The 18,173-nt window shown below is 57.0% G+C and overlaps 1 pseudogene; it reads right to left on the bottom strand.

Moving 5' to 3' along the window:
* LOC128945955 (Fc receptor-like protein 4) overlaps nt 1-18,173 on the bottom strand; it is a 74,190-nt pseudogene that overhangs the window by 4,314 nt on the left and 51,703 nt on the right.

Genomic DNA, 18,173 nt, shown 5'->3' with positions numbered 1-18,173 from the left:
CGGCGGGTTAAATACAGTTCTTAATAAGCTTCATACATATTGCAAAAGTTGAGCTCAGGATTAGTTAGTTACATATCAGCAACTACACCTACTTCTACATTCTTGTGCTTATTCTTTTGTTACATTCTGCAGATATTCAGGACTAATCTCACCTCCCTTTCCTCATGTTGCAGCAAGGTCATACGGCATTCTTGCCTGTCAGCAGTCACTGAATCAGAGACTGCTGACCTCCCTTTCAAGCTTAACCAGCGGCATTATGTCAGGATGGCCTTTCTCACTTAACCAGTTATTAACCAACCTCTCCACAGAGGAGGCTGTTTGTGCTAAGTGTCAGACAGGGTGGGGGAGGGAGGGGAGTTTTCTGCGATGGGGGGCTCCTGTCCCAGGGGGGACACATGGTGGACAAGGGGCTCCTGTCCTGGGGGATGGCAGCTTCTGGGGCTCCAGACTTCTCCATTCTTGCTCATCCCCTGCAGGATCTGAGCCTGCAAGAACAGCTAGGGAATGGAGCGCCAGCCAGGAAGGGGCTCCCAAATTCCTGCTCCTTGAAGCCAGTGGCCATCCAAGGGTGGGGCCCAGCCATGGCCCAGCCCCACTGCACAGGAATGACCATGGCCCAACCCTGCTCTGGCCAGCCCCAGGGGGCAGCCAGCACCTGAGGATCTCTCCCACCCCCTTGGCTTTGATTCTGGCAGCTTTAGAGCTGCTGCAGAGGTGAGAATTCTGTGGGTGGAAAAAGGCCTGGCTGTGGTTTGCTCAGCCCTGCAAGAAGCACAAAACCGAAACAGGGCTCAAGCAGTGGCTCTGTGAGGGCCTTTGATGGCTTTCAGAGCAGGCGTGGCTGGAAACCACCCCTGCAAGGGCCAGCTGTGAGGGAACCAGTCTGGAAATGCAGCAATTGATCATTTAATCCCTGTCTCCAAGGGGCTAAGAGAGCCCCATAACTACTGCAAATGCCACAACAATCTGCTCAACAACCTGACTGGGTCCTCCTTCTTGAACAAAAGGAGCAGCCCTTTGGAAAGTCATAGAAAGAAAGTTCGGGTTCTGGCTCGGCTGCCAAACAAGAGGGAAATGTTGGAAATATTGAGCAGTGGCTCTGGCCTATGGCCATGATGGGGCTGTGGGGAGCGATCCTGTTTGGATTCCAGGTGTTCCCAAAGCTGCTCCTTCCCTGCCCTCCTCACCTGCACAAGGTATAGGGAATAGACAGGGCTCTGCCCCACACCAGCTGCACACCTTCCAGGGTACCCCTCTGTTATGGTTTGACACTGGCACAATGCCAGTGCCCCCATGAAAATACACCTCCCTCCCTGGCATCTGCTGTGAGGTGATACCCAGGAATAAGCAAAGCAGGCTCCTGCTTAAGGAAAAGAGAGAAAAAAACTCTATTAACTAAACTACAAAAACTAAACTACAAAAGAAAAAGGGAAAAAACACAAGGAAAATGAAAACTACACAGAAACACTTCCTTATCCTCCTCCCACCAAATTCCCAAGTATATTTACATTTCCCAAAATTATCCACATTCGATCTGGCACCACCCTTTAGAAAAAAATCAAATCTTCAGCTCATAAGGGATAGACGGAGTCCTTCCTTGTGCCACAGACTTCTTGTCACAATCAGCACCGCCCGGAGTCTTGCTATCTCGTGACATCTCCTTTCCATGCCAAGGTGGTCTCACCACCAGGCATGGGATGGAGCAGGGGCCTGCCTTCAGGGCCTTTTAAGGATGCCTCGTCTCGTTCCAAGCAGAGCACAGTCTCATCTCTGGGACCTTTGTCCCCCCCATTTCTTCTATACCCCCTGGGGCCGAGGGGTCTCAAAACCAAACTCTCTTGACTCCGAGCCTCCGCTTCCCCCTGCAATGCAGCCTCTGCATCACCAGGAAACAGTCCATGGATATACAACAAAAAAGAGTCCAGCAAAAATTGCCACTCCATCTTCCTCCATTCCTACAACATCTCTCTTTCTCTTTGCCAGACCCCCTTACTAGCCAGTTTCTTCCTTCATCTTCCACTCTTATCCCTTTTCTAGGAAAGGTAATGTTCTATGAGGCTTTCACTATCCACAAGAGTTAAAAGTTCTCTCAGGCGGCCGGACTGCCCGCTGCCCCCTCCCCTTCTCCTCCAACCGTGCTGCCGGCACATGATATCAAGTTTCAAGGTATACAGTTCTAGCACGGGCTGCATTCTCTCCATCTCCAAAAGGGGGGAGGGGAGGGATAAACAGGTCGCTCAATGGTCCACCACCCTTCCTCCGAATCCGGCCTACTGTAGATGGGCCACGTGGCTTTCCCCTCCCCCAGCCCAGCCAGCAACTGGGCCAGGGGAGGGAGACGCAGCACCTTCACGCCGGAAATCCCAAGAGGGCTCTGAAGGACAAGATCCCTGCTTTAACTCCTTGGGTTTGTAGTCTCAAGAGGCGGATCCAAATGCCCCACTGGTCAAATCAGGTGCTCATCTTAAAATCCGACCACCCATTGGTAGCCACAGCAAAACAACATATCCCAGATGTCCCATTTCTGGTCAAACCACGACACCCTCCACTTCCCAGACCTGTGGGGGACTTACCCTGGCAACGCTCGGTCCTGACACATCGCGACAGTGGCTTCGGACACGCTGCCACAGTTGGTTCGGACACCCCGTGACCGTCCCGGCACTCGCAGCGCGATGTCAGCTGGGCCCCTTCCCGGTGCTCCGGAACCACCATTGCGGTCCCTCCTTTCCGCAAACCCCACCGCAGGGTCTCTGCTCCCCCCTGTCCCAGGGTCTCCCCTCTGCTGTTTCACTCCCTCCACACTCGGGGCTCCCCAGCAGGGTCCCGGTCCCTCCATCCCGGCCCCTCCCACCCGCTGCTCCCCGGCCCCTCTGGCCTCGCCCCACGACAGCCCTGGGGCCGGCACCGGCAGAGGCTGTCGAGCCCCTGCAGGATGAGATGTTCCTGGGGCAGCGCCGGCTGAGCGGGGCCAGGCTCCCTCACACCGTCCTTGCCCACAGCACTCGGGCTCCAGCAGCCCCGGGCTACTCCTTCAGGATGTGCCGACCACTCCCGGAGCGCTGCTCCTTGTTGGGATCGAGCCAGAGAGCACCCGAATCATCCCCAAGGCCTGGGCCGGGACCTCCTGTGAGGCTGTGCCCGAGGCCTGAGAGGTTTGGGAGCCCGATGGGTGTCACTGCTCTGTCCCAAAATCTGGGTGGAGCAGGAATGGCAAGTGGTGCCCCACCATGGCCCAGCCCCATGGGCCTCCCCTGAGCACCCTGTGGAGTTCCCGGCGCTCCTGCTCCACCTGCATGGCCAGGTGCTGTTCCTGTGGGCCCCATGCTCCAGCCGCTCCTGCCTCAACACCAGGATCCCAAAATCCCCAGGAGAGGCAGCAGTGCTCTGTGTTTTGCACGGGGCTGCTTTAGGAATGCAGCGGAACTTCAGGAACTCCAGCACTAATTACAACACCTCCTTAAGGGTCTGCAGCTCCCAGAGCAGCACAGGGACATTGGCCCAAACAGCTCCAATTTAGCCCCATCTTGCCCTCCCAAGACACTGCTCTCAGCCCTGGCTGTACCTGTAGTCCAGTTGCAGGTGCAGAGCCCTCAGGGCTGTGCCTCTGCTCTCTTCTTCCTCCTCCCCTGGGGCTGCTATGTCAGAACCAGCAGTGGCCCAGGAACAGCAGGAACTCCAAATGTGCTCTGCAGCCACCTGAGGAGCCCTGGCAGAGTCAGCACCAAGCACCAGCTTTCCTCAGCATACCAGGGAACTTCAACATTCCCAGAGCTGCTGTGCCGAGGCTGAAGGAGGAAAAGGGAATAAAAGGCTGTAAAGCAACCAGAAGTGATGTTGTGGACCTGAGACCTGCCTGGGCACTGCCTTCCTTCCATCCGGGATCATAGAGAGCTGTTGCGGGTATTGTCAGGGCATTTGCCTGGCTGCGGTTATAACTGCCACAAAAACCAACAGCGCTGAGGAGAAGGGAAAGTTCTGGATTTGTCTTGTTTGTTCTATTCTGGTTTATAAATTTCCTAGTCAAGAGCTGCTATTCCTTTTCTTACAGTTCTGCCTGGAAGCCCCATCATCTTTGAAATCAAAAAATGGTTTTTGACCTTGGGCCAACTTTCCATTCCAGGAATGTTCCCACTTTCCTTGGCAGATATTTCTCATTTAAATGAGTGGCACACTCCTGGGTTCCAGCGTGGATGGGACAGACATGCCAAGAAGAGTCAGTGTCACAGACTTGGCGACCTCATGCTCTGCCTTTTAAGCCAGTTGGGCCACCAAGGGCCGTCTCCCCAGGTAGCACTTCTGGTCACCCAGCCACTCAGGACCTGGTGCGTCACACTGTCCCTGTGTGCAATGGCTGAAAGACTGATGGACAGACGGGGCCATGTCTCTCCAAAACCAAGGCCTGACCTACTCCTGCCACACACAGCTGTTACAAAATATCTCCAGACATCAGACTTCTCCTGTCTCTGACACCCCACACTGTGCCATGGCCTTACCCCGACTGCCCTGTGATAGGGGAAGGCTCTGGAATCCCCACAGGGACTTTGTGAGATCCTGGTGTGGGGAACACGGCAGAGGAGGGGTTTGGTACAGGGGACAAGAGAATCCAGAGCCTCCTGAAGGCTGCTTTGGCCATTAGAGCAAGGAAGGTCCAGCGTCCTGCCAGGTTCCTCTGGTGGAGGAAACGTGCAGGGGGAAAAATCGGGTTTGTTCCTTGTTATGTCTTTCCCAGGAAATTTGCCCGTGTGTAACGATTTGGACTCAGAACCTTGTTGCTGTTGCTGTTGGTTTTATTCTTTCTGGTTGCTCTTTCAGGAAATTGTTCTTCTCTCAGCCCTTTGGGATCTTTGTCCCTCCACGGGGAGGGAGAGGGGCAGTTTTTAGTGGCAGTACACACACTAGTGGGTGCCCATGGGTGGGGACCCCCAGTGCCCCCCAGTTTCCCCCAGTGTCACAGCACATTCCCGTAGATGTCACCAGGTTCCCGCAGTCGCCCCTGGGGTCCTCGCAGTTCCGTGTAGGTCACCTGGGGATCCTGGACGGTGGTGGCACGGGGGGACACTGCGAGAGACACAGGCTGTGGGATCTGGGTGGGGTGACACTTGTGGGTGACGGGTCCCTCTGTGTGTGTCCCCCCCATACTCACCCCCTGCCCTCTTGGTGACCACGACGTGGGCATACAGCACCTCCCCCTCCTCTGGGGGCGCCGGGGGATCCAGGGGAGCTCTGAGGGAATAAAGGGAATGTGGGGGAGGGAATGGGAGATCTTGGGGGTTGGGGTAAAAGGGAAGACTGTGGTTTGAGCCCCCCACTCACCTTTCCTGGTTCTTCCTGGCAGCTGCAATGGAAGCAGGGGAAGGGTGACTGTGAGGTCCCAGGGCCCTGACCACTCTCAGGATTCCTGAACTCCCATGGGGCCTCGTAGCATCCCTGAAGTCCCCAAGAAGCCATGAACCTCCCCAGTGCCCCCAACCAACTCAGCCTCAAAAACCCAAAGCCTGCCAAGGACAGAGACTCCCCAAACGCCCCCAGGGCCCCTGAAAGAACCACTAAAATCCCTGCAGGACCCTCCAGCACCTCCCCAAACTCTATAGGACTCCCAGAAAAGGTCACAATTCTAGGGCTGTGAGTGCTTCCTTTTCGCTCCCCAACTCTGGAGGCCTCTACATCTCCCTGGGCCTCCCATCCCCCCATTGTCACGCACCCACATGGTGCCACCAGTGCCAGGCCACAATGACACCCACGAGCAGAAGCAGGAACAAAAGGGCCCCTCCAACCCCTGCGGCCACTGCAAGAAATGGAGGGGGACACATCAGAGTCAGCCATCACTCCAGGGGTCCTGCACCCCACAGTGACCCTGTGTGATCCCCACCTGTGTCCTTCTGTGTCCCTTTATTTTGCCGTTTCAGCTCCAGGGCCAACTCTGGGCTGAATGCTTGAAACACGCGGTACCTGTCCTGTCCCAGCTGGTTGGTGGCCACGCACTGGTAGGTTCCCAAATGTCCCACATTGACAGCCCCGAGGTCCAGGAGGGGACCCTGTGCCACCTGCTTCCCGTGGTGCAGCCAGGTGAAGGTGACAGGGGCTGAGCCCACCTGCACCGAGCAGTGCAGGGTCACGGGGTCACCTGCATGCACCTGGTGTGACAGGGGACCAGGGGTGATGGTGGCATTGGCCACAGGCACTGTGGGGACACAGACAGGGCTGAGGGCACAGGGAAGGGCTGTCAGATGGTGTGGGGGGATAGGGACGGGGAGAAGGGTGTGATGGGGGATGTTGGGAATGGGGTCAAAACATGGAGGGGTGAGGGGACAAGGGGAGGGATGGAAGGACCCGGGAAAACTGTCTGGGAGATGTGGAGGTGCCTAACCAGGGGACCTGAGAGGGCCATGTGGACTCCCCATGCCCATCCCCGCACTCACTGCACACCATGATGCGGAGCTGGGTGCTGCTCTTCCTCATGGACCCCCCTTGGAATGCACCTCACAGTCATAATTTCCCAAATGGGAGACCCCCATGGTGGGCACCAGCAGCTGCAGGGACTCCTGCTCGCCCCCCCCCTCCCCCGCCAGTCCCGGTGAAACACGTGCAGGAGGGGGGCTCGAAGCCACAGAGGGCTGGGGGTGCTGAGGCAGCTGAGAGTCAAGGGGGACCCGTCATTTGGCTCAGGGGGACATTCAAGTACCGGTACCACGAAGAGCTCTGGGAAGGAGAGGGCAGGTGAAGACTGTAATTCTGAGTCCACTAGGAAGGGACTTTGGGGATATCAGGAGATTGGAGTTCCAGCCATGGGGTGCTCACTGTGCACTGTCACTGTCACTGCTGCTGACCGTGAGATAAAGGACCTCACCAAGCCCCCGCAGCTGTAGCGGCCACTATGGTTCAGCTGCAGGGGGGACAGGGACAGCTCCGTCCCATTGACAGGCCCCCTCAGATCCTTCTCGTCCTGGTAGAATCGCACCCTGGTGACCGTGTTGTTCCACCATCCCCGGCAACGCAGTGTCACCGTGTCCCCTTCCAGCAGTGCCTGTGCTGGCACCTGCAGCACCAGATTGTCTGTGTGACAGAGGGGTCCCCTCTCACTGAGGGGCTCAAGACAGGTCCATGGTGGGTGCCCATGGCACTGGGGACATCTGGCTGCACTGGGTGCACTGGGATGTCCAGGTGTCCTGTAGAAAGGCTCTCCCACACACGGGGTGTGAGGCCACCCACAAAGTGGATCCCACCCAGACCTGTCAGGGGCCACCCTGATCATTTAAGATAACCCCTCACCATCTAGCACTGTCACAGGGGGGCTGCGCCCAGTGCCGTGCCAGGTCTGTAACATGTATAGGTGCCACTCTCGGTGACAGCGACGTGGCGTGGTCCCTGCTGCCTCCAGCGCTGCCTGCCCTTGTACCAGGTGGCAGCACTGGCAGCCCCCAAGCCCTGGCAGGTCAGCGTCACCTGGTCCCACAACACTGCCGGCCTCCAGGGGGGCTCCACCAGGAGCTGGGTGGTCTGGGCACCTGTGGGTGACAGGGGACACCAGCCTGCCAGGGCCAGTATGGGGCTGGGGACAGTGGGGTGGGGCCATGGCATCCCCCGAGGACTCACCACCGAGGCCAAGGGTCTGGGCTGGAAGGGAGAAGGGACAGATCTGGGTGGGGGTGGCACCATGGGGACAGGAGCATGGGGGCACAGGGTGTGGAGGCTGTCCCTAAATTGTCCACATGGGGACAGCAATTCTTGTGGGAAAGTGTGTCTGGGTGGTCCCCAAAAGATTTGGAGAGGCAGGGGGACATGTCTGTGGCACAGCCACCTGTGCACCACATCCATGTGGCACAGACGCCTCAGGAACAGGGACACCAAGGCCAGCCTTGGCAAAGGAAGAAAATGAGGACACTGTGGATACCCCGGGCACTATGACACCAGGGACACAACCCATGCAGGCCCAGGTCATCTCCATCTGCTCATGATCCCATCCCCATGGCCACATCGTCATGCTTCTTGTCCACTTCTGTCCCTGCATCCCAGTTCCATTGTCCCTATCCCCAGAACTCCCAGATCCCAAAGGATCCAATCCCCACATCCCTGTAGCCACATCCTCATCCCTAAATTCCTGCCCCCTCTTCCTGTCCCCAAAGCCACCCTACATGTCCAGTCCCGCCCAGGTCTACAGTGGGTACCATGGACTGGAACTGCTGCCATTGGGGACCTCTGAGGACCCCCTGTGCCCCCTCCTCTCCCCATCCCCAGGGTGTCAGGCCCGTGCCCTGGGCACTCACCCCACAGGAGCAGCACCACTTTCCCGGCCATCCCGGTGTCCCCAGCCATGTGGACTGGCTGTCACTCACTGCTGTGGCTACCACTCCCCTGGCTGGCGGCTCTTCGGATGAAGGGGAAGGAAGCGAGGTCACGTCCGTCCCCACATGTAGGTGGCCCTTGATGGGGGCAGGGTGGCTACAAGCTGGGCACAGGAAGGGGATGAGGGTGGGTGGAACAAAGTGGGACATGTGGTTCACAGGAGTGGGGGGCTAGGATTGATTTTGGGTGCCAGGGCTCAGTGTCCAGGGGAATGGGGTTCCTAAGGAGGGGGAGTCATGGGTCTGGGGGTGCCCAGGGCTGAGGGGACTCAATCATGGGAGTCCCAGGGGAACATGGGCTCCAGGGATTTGGGGTCATGGGATAGGGATGCTAGGGGAATGGTGATTCCCATGGGAATGGGTTTCCTGAGAGAACCAAGGTCCTGGTGGAAGGGGGATTTCAGGGGATAGAATTAACAGGAGAGGGTTCCTTGGGAATGGGGTCCTGGGCCATGGAGATCCTGGAGAATGGCAGTACTGGGATGGGGGTCCCAGGGATGAGGGGACATAAGGAATGGGGATCCCATGCTTGGGTTCCCAGGTGAATGGAGGTGCCAGAGATGGGCAGTTGCTGAATAGGCACAGGGGTCTCACCTTCTTCCCTGGGTGCATCAGATTTTGGGATGACTCAGAGCCAGCCAAGCCCCCCTGGGAAGCTCATGTGCTGTGCAGGCTTCACATGGTGGTCCTGGGTAGCTCTGACTCTGTGTCCTCCTCTGCCCTTGACTTTAGTGTCTTTATTGCTTTTTTTCTTTATTTTGCTCACTTTTGTGCCAGGTCCCCTCACCCTCAGTTCTTAGCTCAGCAATCTCATGGAGCACCTGAGCAGGGACCAAGGTGGGGGGACTGAGGGAAGGGGGAAGGGGAAGCAGGAGTTGCAGGGAAGGGTGGGGAGGCTGTGGGGGATGGAGGTGTTGGCTTGTGCCTCCACAATGTTTACACTTACTTTTTCTTGGACAAGAAGGAAGAGGCCATTTGTGCTGAGAATCAGATGGGAAAGGGGGGCAGTCTCTGTTCCTGGGGTGGCACATCCAAGGGGTCCTGTCCTTGGGGGATCCTGTCCCAGGGAGTGACACATCCTGGCATGGGGGTTCCTGTCCCAGGGGGTGGCGGTTCCAGAAATGTCCCTGCACATTCCTGGCAGGGTGCCTGTCCCAGAGGTGGCACATCCTGGGGACCCCTGTCAAGGAAAGCGTGGGGCCCAGCCATGCCCAGCCCCACTGCACAGGGATGGCCATTGCCCAGCCCTGCTCTGGCCAGCCCCAGGTGGCAGCCAGCACCTGAGTGTTCCCCCCTGCCCCCTTGGCTTTGATTCTGGCAGCTTTAGAGCTGCTGCAGAGGTGAGAATTCTGTGGGTGGAGAAAGGCCTGCCTGTGGTTTGCTCAGGCCTGCAAGAAGCACAAACCACAAAGGCAGTCCAAGCAGTGGCTCTGTGAGGGCCTTTGATAGTTTTCAGAGCAGGGCTGGCTGAAAACCGCTCCTGCAGGGGCAGCTGTGTGGGAACAAGTCCGGAAATGCAGCAATTGATCCCTTTGTCCCTTTGCCCAAGGGTCGGAGAGAGCCCCAGCACTACTGCAAATCCCACAACAATTTGCTCAACAACCTGACCTGGACCCTCCTCCTCCCCCCTGCCTTGCCATGGATGGACAGTGGCCGGATGCCCCGTACCCACCACAGCCACTCTCTCACTGCCCTCCACACCTGAATGGGGAGAGAAAATTGAGAAAAGGGTTCCTGGGTTGAGACAAGGACCAGGAGAGATCAATCATCAAATCCTGTCACGGGTAAAACTGCCTCAGAATTAGCGATATGAATTGAATTTATTGCCGACAAAATCAGAGCAAGATAAGGAGAAGTCAAATAAACCCTTCCATACACCTTCCCCCTGTTACGAACAATTTTGTAGTCATTGGCTTTCACTATTATATTGGTTTTTCCAAATTATTTTTATATAATACAGGTTGTAATCACTTTTTAACTGCTTTTGATACACTACAAATTGTCAGCCTTTTTACCCTAATCCCTGTGTAGAATATATATTTTAGTGTGATAAATACATTATAGTTTAAGCTCTCCCAAAATATCAAGATAGAGACAATGTGCTGCGTATTACAGCATTACCTGTTGCAGAAGTAGCTAATGCCTTTATTTGTGTAACTAAGTGACAACGGTGAGAATAACTGAGATAATTTGTGAAATAGATATTGTTGATTTAATGTACTGGTGGAGTATCTCATCTGTATGAGAAGAATACATTGAAAAGTAGCAAGTGAAAAAACATCAAAAGGAAGAATGCAAAGAGGAATTTACCACTGACCCTTCTTTTCTCAAGAACTGTCAAACCACAGAACAGGGGGGCTTTGTGAGGACAAAAATAGATAAATTTACTTTGCAGTATAGCATGTACTTTATGAAAATGAATCAAGGGTCAAACCAAGAAAAGAATTCCCAGAACATGTAAACTGGAAAGAATGTTTGTATATGTTTAACCCTCTTGAGTATGTATTTAAACATTACAGTGAAAAACTATGTAAGGAGAATTGCTGTAGTTAAAAGTGTGCCTCTGGCAGTTGCCAAGCACCCAGCACACTGTTTACTGTACCTTTTATTCCTTAATAAACATTTACAAAATTTAAAGAGTGAGCCTTGTTTCTCACACAGTTTGACCAAAAAACTGAATTTTGGGTACCATAGGAAAAACGTCGTGTGCTCTCCCATCACTGGGAGGGGGAATGAGGAGCCCTGTGGGGTGCTGTGAAGTGGAAGAAGAGACCCCTGAGGGGAATCAATGCCCCCCACTGCCACCCAGTGTCACAGCATATCATCATAGTCAAAAGGATCCCACTGTCCCTCATATGGTTCCAACAGCTCCGCGTTGGTCACTTGTGGATCCCAAGGTGGGGCAGGGCTGGGGGACATCCATGGGGGCCCTGAGAGTGACATCGGTTGCGGGGACCTGCTTGAGGGTGACATTCGTGTGTGACGTGTCCCACTGTCTCCCCCTGTACTCACCCTCTGCCCACTCGGTGCCCCTGATGTGGATGTTGAGCACAGCCTCCTGCTCCGGGGGGTTCTTGAGGGGATGGGGGGGTCTGGATGGTGTGTGGGGAGGGGGAAAGTGGAGTCCCAGCCCGAGCTCCCCACTCACCTGTCCTGGAGCTTCCTGGCAGCTGCAAGGAAAGGGGAGGGGGTGACCAAGTGGACACCGGGACCCCTGAACCTTCCTGGGACCTCGGCAGCTCCAACCACACACAGGACACCCAAATCCCCACTGCAGCCCTGAATCCCAGTGGATCCCTGACTCCCCCGGACACTCTGAGCACACCTGAAGCCCCCAGAACTTCTGCATCACTGAAGTGCACCCAGTCCCCCTGATGGCCCGAACTCTCTGGGTCCCCAGAACCCCAAGCAGGGAGGGGTATCCCCAAACTCCTCCAAGACCCCAAAAAGATCCCCAAACATCCCTGCACATCCATGCAGGAGCTCCCCAGATCCTCCAGGAACTCCCAGTGTCACCCCAATGTTCCTCAAAGCCCACCCAGGGAAGTCCTTGGGGCCCAACCAAGACTCTCAAAATTCCCCCCAAATCCCCCAGGACGCCCAGCTGAGATCACTGCAGGCTCAGTGTCCCCCAGCTCAGGGGCCCTGGGTGCTGCGGATCTCTGCCCCCAATCAGGGGGCTTCCCCTCTCTCCAGGATCCTCTTATCACATCCACTGTCACCTACCCCAGCAGTGCCACCAGTGACTGCCCTGATGACAGCCAGGAGCAGAGGGGACACATCGGGGTCACCCTGAACTGTAGGTGTCCTAAAACCCCAGAAACCCTGTGAGACCCCACCTGTGAGCCAGGGTGAGCCAGGTGTCACCTCCAGGGCCAGCTCAGGGCTGAGTGCCTGGAACACCCGATGCCCATCTTGTCCCAGCTGGTTGGTGGCCACACACTGGTAGGTGCCAGAATGTCCCACATCGATGTTGCCAAGCTCCAGAAGGGGACACTGGGCCACCTCCTGCCCATCTGGCCAGGTGAAGGTGACAGGGGCTGAGTCCACCTGCACCAAGCAGCGCAGGGTCACATTGTCACCCACATGCACCTGGTGTGACAGGAGACCAGGAGTGATGGTGGCATTGGCCACGGGCACTGTGGGGACAGACACAGGGCAGAGGGCACAGGCTAGGGCTGGCAGCCAGTGAGGGGTTAGGGATTGGCAGGAAAGGTTGTGATGGGGCATGTTGGGGAAGGGGTCACACCATGGAGGGATGAGGGGACACAGGGAGGAGGTGGAGGGACAGAAGAAAGGTGTCTGGGGAACATGGACGGACCAAGGCAGGGGACCGGAGGAGCATGTGGGAGTTCCCTGTGCCCATCCCCGCACTCACTGTGCACCGTGACACGGAGCAGGTCGCTGCTCTTCTGCACGGCCCCCCCTCAGAGCGCACCTGGCAGCTGTAATTCCCTGAGTGGGAGACCCCCATAGCAGGCACCAGCAGCTGCAGGGACCCCTGCGGTCGCCCCACCACCTGCCCGTCCCAGCAGAACACATGCAGGAGGGGGGGTCTGGGCCGCAGGGGGCTGGGGGTGCTGAGGCAGCTGAGAGTCAGGGTGGACCCCTGGGTGGGCTCAGGGGGACCCTCCAGCACCGGCACCGAGAAGAGCTCTGGGAAGGAGGGAGGAGGGGGGTTTCTGAACCTGAATCCCTGGGGAGGGGCTGTGGGGCTGTCGGGGTGGCAGCCATTGGGGTGCTCACCGTGCACTGTCACTGTCACCTGCGATGACCACCAAAACTCCCCTGATATCCCGAATTTCACCCAGCCCTCGCAGCCATACTGGCCGCTGTCCCCCCGCAGCGGGGACAGAGACAGATCCTTCCCGTCTCAGAGCCCCTCCAGTTTCTTACCCTCATAGTAAAAAGAACACAGAGTTGATCATGCTGTCCTGCCAGCCCTGGCAGTGCAGTGTCACCGTGTCCCCCTCCAGTAGTGCCTGTGCCGGCACCTGCAGCACCAGTCAGTCTGGGGGAGAGCACGGGAACACCCCCATTGGGTCACAACCCATGCACCAGGCTCTCCGATTCCAAAACCAGTTCCACCCAAACTAGGATGCTCTGGGATTTCCCCAGAGCAGGGGATGGGCTCTGGTCACACAGGAGGTCACCCATGGAGCGGAGCCCACCCAGAGCCCTCGGGGTCCCTGCGGGTGCCAGGTTGGGGACACCAAAACCCCCCTCCCTGTTTGAGACTCTCACAGAGGGGCTGTGCTACTTCCAGGACTGTCACATGTGTAGGTGGCACTCTCGGTGACAGTGAAGTGATCAGGTCTCTTCTGCCACCAGCGCTGCCCGTCCTTGTGCCAGGTGGTGACACCTGCGGTCCTCGAGCCCTAGCAAGTAAGTGTCACTCGGTCCCACAGCACTGCCGGCCTCCAGGGGGGCTCCACCAGGAGCTGGGTGGTCTGGGCACCTGTGGGTGACAGGGGACACCAGCCTGCCAGGGCCAGCATAGGGCTGGGTACAGTGGGGTGGGGCCATGGCATCCCCCGAGGACTCATTAGCGAGGCCAAGGGTCTGGGCTGGAAGGGAGAAGGAACAGAGCTGGGTGGGGGTGGCACTGTGGGGACAGCAGCACGGGGCACTGGGTGTGGGGACTGTCCCTAACTCTCCCCATCGGGTCAGCAGTTCTTTTAAGAAACTGCATGGGAGTGGTGCCCAAACGAGTTGGCAAGGCAGGGGGCCATGTCTGTTTCACTGCCGCCAGTGCACCACGGGCACATTCCTGTGGCACAGACACCTTGGGAAGAGGGACACCGAGGCCACCCTGGGCTGAGGGAGAACATGGGGACACTGTGAACATCTTGGGCACAAGGACACCACGGACACAGCCCATGATGGCCCAGGTCACCCCCACGAGCTCATGATCCCATCCCCATGATCCCCATGGCCACACCCTCACAGTTCTTGTCATCTGTCCCTGCATCCCAGTTCCCTCTTCCCTATCCCCAGAGCTACCTCAGCCCAAAGGTGCCAGTCCCCACATTCCTGTCCCCATACTTCCATCCCCTGTTCCTGTGCTCTGTTCCATTCCCCAAAGCCATCCTACATCAGTCACATTCCCACCAAAGTCCACTGTAGGTAACATGGAGTGGCACTGCTGGCCTTGGGGACCTCAGGGGACCCCACAGCCACCCTGTGCCCCCTCCCCTCCCTATACCCGGGGTGTCAGGCCCATGCCCGGGGCACTCACCCCACAGGAGCAGAGCCATCTTCCCGGCCATCCTGGTGTTCCCAGCCATGTGGACTGCCTGTCACTCGGTGCTGGGTGTGGCTGTCCCCTGGGTGGTAGCTCTTTGGCCAAAGAGGAAGGAAGCGAGGTCAGGTCTCATCCTCATGCATAGGTGGCACCTGGTGGGGCAGGGTGGCCACAAGCTGGGGACAGTCTGTGGGCAGGGTGGGGACAGGATGGGGACAAGTCTGGGTGGGACAAGGTGCCATATGGGATTCCCAGGAGTGGGAGTCTCAGGGTGCTTTGGGGTGCCGTGGATGGGTGTCCAGGGTAATGGGGGGTCCCAGGGACTGGAATGGGGGTGCTGCGGAGGGGGAGTCATGGAGAATGGGGGTTCCCAGTGTGGAGGGGACTCCAGGATGGGAGTGCCAGAGGAACTTGGGCTCCAGGATTTGGGGTCATGGGATGGGGATGCTGGGGGAAAGGGGGATCCTGTGGGAATGGGGGTCCTGGGAGAATCATAGTTCTAGAGGAAGAGAGATTTCAGGGGATGGAATGAACAGGAGAGTGTTCCTCAGTAATGAGGGGTGCTGGGCCATGGAGTTCCTGGGAAATATCAGTACTGGGATACGGATTCCAGAGAGGGGAGGATATAAGAAACGGGGTACCATGATTTGATTTCTGGGGGAATGGGGGTGCCAGGGATGGGCAGTGGCTGTATGGGCCCATATGTCTCAGCTCCTTCCCTGGGTGCCTCAGATTTTGGGGTGACATAAGGTGCCAGCGGACTGGGGGTCACCCAAAACAGATTCCGAGGGCTCTGGGTCTGCGGAGCTGCGGCAGAGGTGAGATTTCTATGGGGGAAAAAGGCCTGCCTGTGGTTTTCTCAGGCCTGCAAGTGGCTCTGGAAGGGCCTTTGATGGTTTTCAGAGCAGGGCTGGATGGAAACACCCCCTGCAGTGGCCACTGAGAGGGAACCAGCCAGGAAATGTAGCAATTGTTAATTTGTTCCTCTTTGTAAGGGACAGAACCACAAAACTACTGCAAATCCCACAACATTCTGCTCAACATCCTGACCTGGACCCTCCTTCTTGAATAAAGCCTGCAGCCTTCTGGAACCTCATGGAAAGAATGTTTCAGTTCCGGATATGTCCGCCTGATAAAAGGGAAAGCTGTGGAAATACTGTGCAGGGGCTCTGCCTGCACCCATGGTGGGTCTGTGGGGATTGACCCTGTCTGGATTCCAGGTGTCCCCAAAGCTGCTCCATCCCTGCCCTACTCACCTGAGTTATAGGCTGAGGGTTTGCAGGAATTGTGGTGTAAAGCCATCAGAGGTGCTGCTGTGGACCCCAGACCTGCCTGGGGTCAGGCACTGCCTTCCTTCCATTTGAGATCATGGAGAGCAGTTGTGGGTGTTGTGCAGGGTGTGTGCCTGGCCCCGGGACACTGCTACGCTGCCACTGGGCACTGGGATCCAACCTGCTGCCTTGACGGCTTCTGCCTGCTGCTGGTGGCGGTGCTGGGACCGATTGGTGCCCCTGAGTTTGCAAAAGGAGCGATTTCCCCTCCTCCCTCCCGTCCGAGGCAGCCGTGGCCCCTGAGGGGTTGGAGCTGGACCGGGGCGGCCCCTGCTGGTCGGGAGTGCTTCCTTCAGCGCCCCCTGCTGGCCACGGTTGTAACTGCCACAAAAACCAAGAGCACTGAGCAGGAGGGAAAGTTCTGGGTTTGTGCTGTTTGTTATTTTCTGGTTCATAAATTTCCATGTAAAGAGCCCCATAGGAATTTCCCAATTGAAGCCCCATTATTTTTCAAATTAAAGAGAGTTTTTGACAAGTGTCTTCTTTCTATTCCAGGAACGTTCCCACTTTCCTTGGAACGTATTTCTCATTTAAATGAGTTGCCAAATCCTGGGTCCAGTGTGGATGGGACCAACCCCTCAAGAGGAGACACGGTCAGGGACTTGGCAACCTCATGCTCTGCCTTTTAAGCTAGTGGGGCCACCAAGGGCCCACTCCCCAGCTGGCACTTCTGGTCACGCGGCCACGCAGGACCAGGCTTTGGCAGAGTGTCACACTGTCACCAGTGTGCCATGGTAAACAGACTGATGGACAGACGGAGCCCTGTCTCATCAAAAGCAAAGCCTGATCCATCCCTGCCACACATAGGTGTTCCAAAATGTCTCCAGACATCAAACTTTTCCTCTCTCTGACACCCCACTCTGTGTCATGGCCTGATCCCGACTGTCCTGGAAAAGGGGGATGCTCCAGAACCCCCACAGGGCCTTTGTGACACCATCGTGTGGGGAACAGGGCAGAGGAGGTGTTTGGGATGAGACAAGAGAATCCAGAGCCTCCTGAAGGCCGCTTTGGCCACCAGCGCAAGGAAGGCCCAGGGCCCTGCCACGTTACTCTGGGGTATGAAACGTGCTGGGGAGAATGTTCAGGAATTGTTAATTTTTGGGGGCTCTCCCAAGAAATTGTTCTTTTAGTGACCATTTGGACCCTGAACCTTGTTTTTGTTGTTGTTGATTTTATTCTCTCTGGTTGCTGTTTCAGGAAATTGTTCTTCTCTCAGCCCTTTGGGATCTTTGTGCCTTCACAAGGCGGTCAAGGGGCAAATTTTTGGTTGCAGTACACACACGAGCGGGTGCCCATGGGTGGGGACCCCCAGTGCCCCCCAGTTCCCCCCAGCGTCACAGCACATTCCCGTAGATGTCACCAGGTTCTCGCAGTCGCCCCTGGGGTCCCCGCAGCTCTGCGTAGGTCACCTGGGGATCCGGGAGGGTAGTGGCACGGGGGGACGCTGTGAGAGACATGGGCTGTGGGATCTGGGTGGGGTGACACTCATTGGTAATGTGTCCCCCTGCGTGTGTCCTCCATATACTCACCCCCTGCCCTCTTGGTGACCACGACGTGGGCATACAGCACCTCCCCCTCCTCTATGGGGGCTGGGGGATCCGGGGGGGCCCTGAGGGAATAAAGGGGATGTGTGGGAAGGAATGGGAGGTCCTGGGGGTTGGGGTAAAAGGGTAGAGTGTGGTTTTAGCCCCCCCTTTACCTTTCCTGGTTCTTCCTGGCAGCTGCAAAGGAAAGAGGGAAGGGGTGACTGTGAGGTCCCAGGGCCCTGACCACTCTCAGGATTCCTGAACCCCCACGAGACCCTAATTCCTCTCAGGACTTCCAAGCAACCCTGGATCTCCCAGAATTCATGAACATCCCCAGTGGCCCTGACCAACTCAGCATCAAGAACCCAAATCCAGGTAGGTACTGAGACCCCCCAAACGCCCCCAGGGCCCCTGAAAGAACCCAAACATCCCTGCAGGACCCTTCAGCACCTCCCCAAACCATTCTGACTCCAGGCTAAGGTCAATATTCTGTGGATGTGCGTGCTGCCCAATCGCTCCTCAACTCTGGCGGCCTCTACAGCTTGCTGTGACCCCGTGCCCCCCCATTGTCACCCACCCACACGGTGCCACTGGTGCCAGGCCACAATGACACCCACAAGCAGGAGCAGGAACAAAAGGGCCCCACTGACACCTGCGGCCACTGCTAGAAACAGAGAGGGACACATCAGGATCACCCATCAGCATGGAGGTCCTGCACTCCCTGGTGACC

Source organism: Melozone crissalis, unplaced genomic scaffold (assembly GCF_028551555.1).
Source record: "Melozone crissalis strain CALT ecotype California unplaced genomic scaffold, PUWL_Pcris_2 ptg000068l_1, whole genome shotgun sequence".
Taxonomy (NCBI): Eukaryota; Metazoa; Chordata; class Aves; order Passeriformes; family Passerellidae; genus Melozone; species Melozone crissalis.
This window is presented reverse-complemented; position numbering and strand designations above follow the sequence as displayed.